General features: G+C 53.4%; 1 protein-coding gene across 1 annotated transcript in view; it reads right to left on the bottom strand.

The window, feature by feature from the left end:
- Positions 1 to 6,007, bottom strand: part of LOC144726716 (gap junction gamma-1 protein-like) — a 44,249-nt gene extending 38,242 nt beyond the window's left edge. The window contains exon 1 of the mRNA XM_078605542.1: positions 5,828 to 6,007. The gene's annotated coding sequence lies outside the window, so the exon portion shown is untranslated. The remainder of the gene's footprint in view (positions 1 to 5,827) is intronic.
- Between the last annotated feature and the right edge of the window lie 2,297 nt (positions 6,008 to 8,304).

The following is an 8,304-nucleotide window of genomic DNA, read 5'->3' on the forward strand; positions in this document are numbered from 1 at the left end:
ATCGCTCACGGAAACAGCTCAATAGGCGCTGCTGCTGCTGCTGCTGCCGCCGCTGTTGCTGGAGGCTGCCGCGGCCCAATGAGCAGATTCGAATAATTTTAGGATTTCCTGACAAAGCCATCGAGATGGTGGAAAAAGAGAGGGGGGGGGGACAAAAACTAAATATACGTCTGGCAAGAAATAAAATTCCATTGTATTTTTTTTATTTTGGGGGTGGGTGGGTTGTGGTGTGTGTGTGTGGGGAGGGGATGTTATGGATGGCTTGCCCGCATCACCACGCGATCTGCTCGTAACTTCACCCCAGGTCTCCGTTTGTCGAGACGCGCACTCGCTCGCCGCGCGCACAACTCACGCAACGCAGACGCCGTCCCAAGCGGAGAGTTTCCCCCGCAGCGGAGCGAGAGAAGATCTTTCACGGGAGGCTGCGTCTGGACTCAATGGTTTTTTTTGTTGGCAAGCGCCCATCATTTTTTGTTGAGTGAAATTATTACAGAGTTTGTCGAGTACGAGTTTAAGACCCAGCCAGGGTGCGGTAAGGATCATCATCACAACCACCTCCACCATCATTGCCAGCGCCACCAGTATCATCATCACCACCACCATCACAACCAGCACCACCATCACAGCCAGCACCATCACCACCACCATCACAACCAGCACCACCGTCACGACCAGCACCACCAGTATCATCATCATCACCACCACCATCACAACCAGCACTATCACCATCACCACCACAACCAGCACCACCGTCACGACCAGCACCACCAGTGTCATCATCATCACCACGACTACCAGCATCGGTCTATCATCCCTATTAATACTCGCAACAGCACATCATCATTAACAACTCGGAGCACGAGTAAATTAGCACCATCATCATCATTATAATCAACAACGCCGAGCCGAGTTTCAAAACTCAGGAATGTCCTGCATTGGGATGTTTGGCCAATTTCAGTCATGGTATATATGTTGAACTTCTTTCGCACCGTACGTATCCAACCGTGCTAATCGGAGGTGCGGGGTAAAGAAAAAAACTATACACGCACAAAAAATTGCTTTCAAATAAATTATTTTTCAATCTAGATTTAAAAGTGCATAGCCGCAGTGGCTTCCTAAGTGTTGGACGTGTGTGAATAAATCAGGAGTGCCAACAGAAAACCCACTACGCATACGGATCGCATAACAAAACAAATCTATACAGATTAATTCACGAATCGCTGTCCTGCCATCGTCCGGCCATCTGGCAGTCTGCACCACAAATAGAGCCACATTCGCATCCGACCTTCGCCCTGGCCTCCCCTGGGTCGCGAGTCAGCACAAGCTCATCAAGCGCCGCATCCAACGCGGCACACGCGACAGGCAGCAGAACACGACCCCCCGGAGGACTGGAAGTTCAGGTTCGACTCCCCCCCCCCACCCCCTTCCGCTGTCGACCTCGACAACAAGGCCACGTGGCCCAAGGCGGGAGTCACGAGCCACCTGCCCAGACACGCGCAGGAGATAAAGACTCGCGACTTCCTCCCACCGGCTCATCATCTCCCTCCCTCACCTCCCTCCTCTCTCACCCTCACCTCTCATACATCCTCTCGCCTGCCTCTCTCCTCCTCGCCCTCCCTCACCCTGCACCGCTCAACGAAATTCCTCTTGGGCGAATCTCGCCGCTGCTGCCGAGGCTGGCTTTTGTTGCTGTTGCTACTGCTGCTGTTGTTGCTGCTGCTGCTGCTATTGCTGCTGCTGTTGCTGCTGTTGTTGCTGCTGCTACTGCTGCTACTGTTGCTGCTCTCACCGACGATGGAGGCGTCAGCGAGGTTTCGCCCAACAACAACAAAAATCTGACGGAAAGAATCAACATTCGACATCCACGCGCGAATCGCTCCAAAAAAACACAACCGCGACCAAAACAACAGCGACAGCGGAACGATGCGGCGGGGAAGAGGAGGGGTGAGCGCTTCACAGGGCATGGCGAACCATGCCCTCCACACCTCCCGCACGCCTCACCACCGTCGCCTCCTTCCTTCTGCCAGATCCAATGACCGCCGCAGTCAGACGACGCCCTCGGCCGAGAAGGTCCGTGTCACGAAATGATCGTCCCAGTGGCACGCGCCCCAGATGCACCCAGCTGGATAGCGCAGCCATGCAGGTGTCACGACACCTCGGCAGAGCCACCACCGCTGTGCAAGAGGGCACGGGGCGCGTGACGGGGCGCTGCGGCGGGCAGAGGGGGGGGGGCTAACGTGAGTGTAACAGCAGAGGGCAGCGCAGCAAATTCCTGGGAGGGAGTAGGATGGGGAGAGGGAGGAGGAGAGATGCGGGATGGAGAAGGGGAGTAAGGGTGGGGCGGTGTGTGGGGTGGGGAGAATGAGGAATGGGAGAGAGGGCGCAGGAGGGAGGGTTGTAGGTACAAGGGAGAGAAGAAGATGGAGAGGGATGTGTAGGTAGAGGATTGGGCACCACCCCTCCGTGCAATGCGACCACGTCAGTAACGACGATGTCGCAACGCTCACCGCGAGTCTCGGTCCCTCTGCGCGCGATCGAGGTGGCTCAGAGCCGCCCGAGCCGGCATCGCCGCCAAAGCTCCGGATTTAAAAAAATGCGGATATCGGGAGCACGCGCGATGAATAAACTGGGTCCTGCAAGCGCTGCGCTAACCGCTGCACCACCGCTCGCTCCCCCCTTCTCACGTGGCGGGACACGCTCCGTGCACATTCCGCGCGCGATTTGAGACACGGGTGGATGGGGGGGCAGCGCGCGGTCGCCCCGAATATGGCGACACCTCAATGTCTCTACTCATGCACCCCCCCCCCCTCGAACATCTCGACTGGAGAGTATACCAGCCCCCCCCCCCAGACCGCACCTACCCACATAGTTGGGGGGGGGGGGTACCAGTATCTCAGTTGCGCGGCAGAGCTCAGTGGCAGGGTCCGCACCTCCACGCCCCCTGGTGAGAACTATTCTGCGCATCACACACGCGCCTACACCACCACCACCATCACTACCACCACTACTACCACCACCACTACCACCACCACTACCACCACCACTACCACCACCACTACTACCACCACTACCACCATTACCACCACTACCACCACTAATGCCACCACCACTACTACCTCCACTACCACCACTACCACCACCACTACCACCACCACTACTACCACCACTACCACCACTACCACCACCACTACTACCACCACCACTACCACCACTACCACCACTACCACTACCACCACTACCACCACCACCAACACCCCTACCACCACCACTACCACCACCACTACCAATACCACCACCGCCGCAGTGTGGGTGGGTGGGGAGTCTACAACGCACTTTGACGGTGCTTGCATTTCCACGCAGAATCTACTTTAATCCATCGACCATTATTCGGCAGCATTGTTTTTTAATCATTAAGAGAAAGTGAACTCTGGACCGGTTTGAATTTTTCTAATGCTCGTCCGTAGAGAGTACGGCGCGAAAGAAGTTCAACATACATCCATAACATTTGGACTGTAAATCCAACGTGAGGCACGGATATATATATAAAATACATCAACTCACATGCTTCATTAACATTGCCTTTCAAGAAGCGGTATATCATAATCGGAGCAAGATCATAGTCGGATGTTTCGGCAGCCAATCGTGCCTGACACATTACTCCCTCACCCGATTAATTGTAAATGAATTCCATGACCGACGAGATGGTTACTGTGCAACATGCAGAGTCACTTTTGTTAATCCACCGCTAGATTCGTAAGCCTCCGCGCCACGCCGCTCGTGGGGGTTATTCGACCATACTTCACCACGCCGGTCAGTGACGGTTGCTTCACGGCGGGGAGCATAGGCGTACAGCACAACCACGGATTCGGCTGCACTGCCCTTCTGCTGCCCACCGTATTAAAAACTAAACTATTTTTTTTTTCACCAGGTAAGGCCCACTGAGCTATATTGCTTTGTGAAGAAGCGACCGGGTCACAGATGATAGCTCAAGAAAGTCACGCAGCCTGTGAACAACCGAAGATGCACGATTACACCAACAATGCGGCCAAGGCTGACGCGTTAGTCGTGACGCACGGGCACAATGAACTAAACAGCATCACGCGTTCGTCAACAACGGCCGTGGCCTTGAAAGGCACCAACAAAACAAATAACTATAATAGCCGACGTTTCGGGAAATTGGCCTTCTTCGTAGAGCGTGTGACGACGCCACGGGTTCACGGTGAGGCACGCTTTGGTGAACACGCCCGCCGCAGGGTTCACCACGTGGCGTTGGACGAGTCGCGTGAACACGGGGGAGGGAGGGGCGGGGGACATCTAAGGCCCGCATGCCCAGGTGGTCGAGAGGGCAATTTGGGCCACGGCTCTGCTTACTCGTGGCGGCTGCGTGCATGACAATGGCGCGCCCTTCTTACGCAAATCTGTCTAAAATAGGCGACGTTTCGGGCAATGGCCCTTCTTCGCAGCACGCAGAGGCGCCAGAGTGGATGGACTCTAATATCAACCCCGTGTTAATAAATCAAATTCTCATGCATCTTTCGTTGGGGGGGGGGAGCGTTTGTTAACCTGCAGCCCGCCTGCCGTTTCATACAGCCCCAAAAAAAAATACACATTCTTACGGCACGAACAAAAATCCGTGTATTGACTCAGTTGGTGATGGTTGTCATGGCACGATGTTGCCTGGGTGGGAGTGGAGCGGCGGGGAACGGTTGAGATGTCACTCGCCGCTCTTGGTAGCCGTGGCCAGGAATCGAAGCGAGACGGCCGAGACCGAGAGCGCGGTGCGCAAGCGAAGCAGCCACCACGACGCCGAAGCGCCACCCGAAGAGATCACGGTGGTTGCATTTGTTGTTGTTGACGCCTATTAGTGTATTGTATTCTCGTCGAGGGTTCCCTCGCTTTATACGGTAGTAGATGCTTTATGCGGTAGTAAATGCGGTCCGTGAAAAGGGCGCAAGGAAAGGAAACCGCACAAGGGGACATCTGGCTGCCGATTAGCGCACACAGTACACACACATAGAACACATACACACACAGAATACACACACACAGAATACACACACACACACAGAATACACACACACAGAACACACACACACACACCGAGCACACACATACAGAACACACACATACACAACGTTGCCCCACGTCCTACCGCATATCCGTAATATGAGTGAATGCAAACGGCGTATATTGAATTATGGGTAGATAATATGTTAGCTGCATATACGCAAAATCGCACAAACCGAACCCTCACAAAACGAGGGAAAATCGTATTTACTATTTGAAATCCCAATCTGTGAACAATTATACTCAATTAAACCCCCACTCACCACCAGAATATTTACATATTTTTTACATTATTTCGTTACTCTCGATCGAATGAACAGAGGACGTGAATGCTGAATGATAGTGGTGGCTCTGGTGGTCACAATAATGGTGATGATTAGCAGGAAGGAGACATTTTCATCCAAGGGTGGATAGACCACGTCGCACGATCGTGATAATTATAACGAGTTATATATATATATATTTCTCATTACAGAGTTGTGTACTGCCATTGGAGCAGAAAATCCCACGATTTGGCCGACTGCCCTTATCACTGCACAAGTTCACTCGAAAGTAGCAGCACCTCGACAACCGATGCCGGATGGCGATTTCCACTTAGCACGTGCCGAGATCAACGGTAACTTCTGGCAAAACGATGGCGACTGTTGATCAGGCAGAACGCTCCGTCCAGCAGTGGACAAGCCCACGGCTCACAACGACGACGACGTTTTATACTTCCACGTGGAAGACCGCTCAAGCGAGAAGCCACGCTGCGCAATACCTCGAGCGTCGAAACGGGTGCAGCGCTAAAGCTGCTCGAGGCTGAAGCTGCGACGGAGAAGGGTCGCGTCCTCGGCTTGCCTCTCTGCTCGCGGCTCAGGGTGTCGTTGGGCAGACGCGGGCCAGGTGATGAGCACGGTGTCCGCTCTGCGCGAACGGTCGCGAGAAAGTGAAGTGAACGAGCGAGTTTCGGTGGCCATATGGGCGATGGGGAGTCGGGGGTGTCGGTGGGGGAGTCGCGGTGGGCGTGGGAGAGGAGGGGTGGAGAGTGGAGTGCGGTGGAGGAGGGAGGTGTGGAGAGATGCGTGCGTGCGAATCCACACGATCAACACCATCCCGAATATTAATATTATTATTATCACGTGGCCGCGATCACTCTTGTCAACAACAATTCATCTTCAGCGTCGCTATCACTGTTATTAGATTATAATTAATAACGCGTTTATATCATCATTATCATCGTGTTCACCACTACTCTTATTAACATCAGCACCACGTTAATCGCGATCAGGGTCGCGTTCCGCGCAGCACGCCGTTAGCATCTAGCTGTTTCTTATGGGCCACTATCAACATCGCCATCATCATCATAACCATCATCGGTGCCAGGAACGGTGCAAATATCACTCGCCACTGATGTTATCCGTGGCTTGAGATGGAGCTCAGGTGGTCGGCTTCTCGGTGCAGTGCGCCAACCACTGCGCCACCGCTCCACCCCACCCAGTGTTCAGCACGTCCTCAATATTCGCGTCGAGTAAATGTGTCCGGGGCGGAGTGGATCGTGATAATCCTATAATTAATTGCTTATTATTCTGACTAAAGATAGGTGACGCGATACTGTGTTTTCTTTGACTCCGAGCGCAGCGCTCGTCTCTGCAACGAGCTCGCAGCGCGCACAGGTGCCGACTAACTCGGCCCATCGCTTGACTTGAAGCTTGCGCGACTGCAGAGGATTCATATTCCTTGGGGCTTTCGGTGAAGTCACGTAGATAGGTTCGAAGAAAATAACAACAACAAAAAACTACGACGATTCGATCGCAACACATCACGAGCAAAGAGCAAATGACGACCGCTCGTGTTGCGATCGAAGCGTCGCAGTTTTTTAATTTGTTATTTTCTTCGAACCTATCTACGTGACGTCACCGAAAGACCCACAGAATATCAGCTCATCGCATCACGCAGCGGCGTGAGTGGAAGGATGAGGGGAGGAGACGGGGGGGGGGGGTAGATGGAGGGGGGGGGGGTAGATGGGAAGGGGGGGGGGGCGAGAAAGCCTCTGGGAGAGAAAGCCTCTGGGAAGGGGGGGGGGAGTGTGAGCCGCCGTGGGAATCAGATAAAGGCGATGCCCTGACTGCCAGAATTTTAGCGAATGACGTCACACAAGTTCTACCAAATTATGATTGTTGTTGTGTTAAACATCGCTGCCAAAAACACAAGAGAGAAGGAGAGAGATTGCTGTTATCGGTTCTTGTTCTTGGTAACCGCGTGAAAAATACACGCGAGTGCGAACGGGTCCCTGAGCGAGATGGGTAGGACAACCGTTATCCAGCAGTGGATTGAGAATGCTTCACACGTGGCGTGTGTGTTCATTCGAACGGCGTCTTCTCCAAAGAACAGCATCGTCCCATTGACTCAATCCTCCTCGGTCCGCGACTTGAATTCGCGACCAAGGTCGCATGAGCCCATCATCGTCCATCTTAGGCGGGGGGGGGGGGAGTGCAAGCTAAAATCAGTAAAAACATAACAACACCGCTTGCTTGTTTCAAGATAATCCGGTGCCTCGCCGTATGATTGTTTTAGAACCAACGGTGCCATTAATCACTGGGACCGCTCAACGCTCGCTTGAGTGTAAACAGCGATGTCAGCTATCAAGCGTGCAGGCGTTGCATTTGCGCTGACACCTACGGCCTGAAAGTGCTCTGGGTTCCACGCTACTAAAATGGGAGGGGGGGCATTTAATTTCTGGACAGGGGAGCCCTCGTTTAATTCCCTGCGCCAATTCCAAACCGCGCTCCGCCGCTGGGCGCGGCGGATTTGCTTCCCGCGATGTTGGCGAATGTCTCGCTCCGTGCGGTGGATTATTCGCGGATTTCGTGCCCGCGTGTCCATCGTCGATCAGCGCCTCCGCTCGGAACAACAAGCGCGAGATCGCCCAGGAGACGTGGCCACGTGTCTGGCCGTTCCGTCCAGAGGTCGTGAATTCCACTTCCATGACTTACTGTTTTAACAACAACAACAACAACAATCTATGTTGTTGTAGTTACTCGTGTCCTGCAATAACGTCTTGCCCTTTATTGTACACCTTCGAATTATTGTCGAAGCGCCTACCCTGCAGTTGAAATGATTATTTGAAATTCCTGTTATTGTTCTGTATTGTTAATTGCGTATTGCTTCGTATGCTGAAGACGTAACAACTCTTGCAAGGTAGGCTGTCCTCCGCGGGTCATCCCTTGCCAAGAGCGCAGCCTGTGGCCGAGCGTT

The sequence above is a fragment of the Lampetra planeri genome, chromosome 2, assembly GCF_965212315.1.
Source record: "Lampetra planeri chromosome 2, kcLamPlan1.2.h2, whole genome shotgun sequence".
Classification (NCBI taxonomy): Eukaryota; Metazoa; Chordata; class Hyperoartia; order Petromyzontiformes; family Petromyzontidae; genus Lampetra; species Lampetra planeri.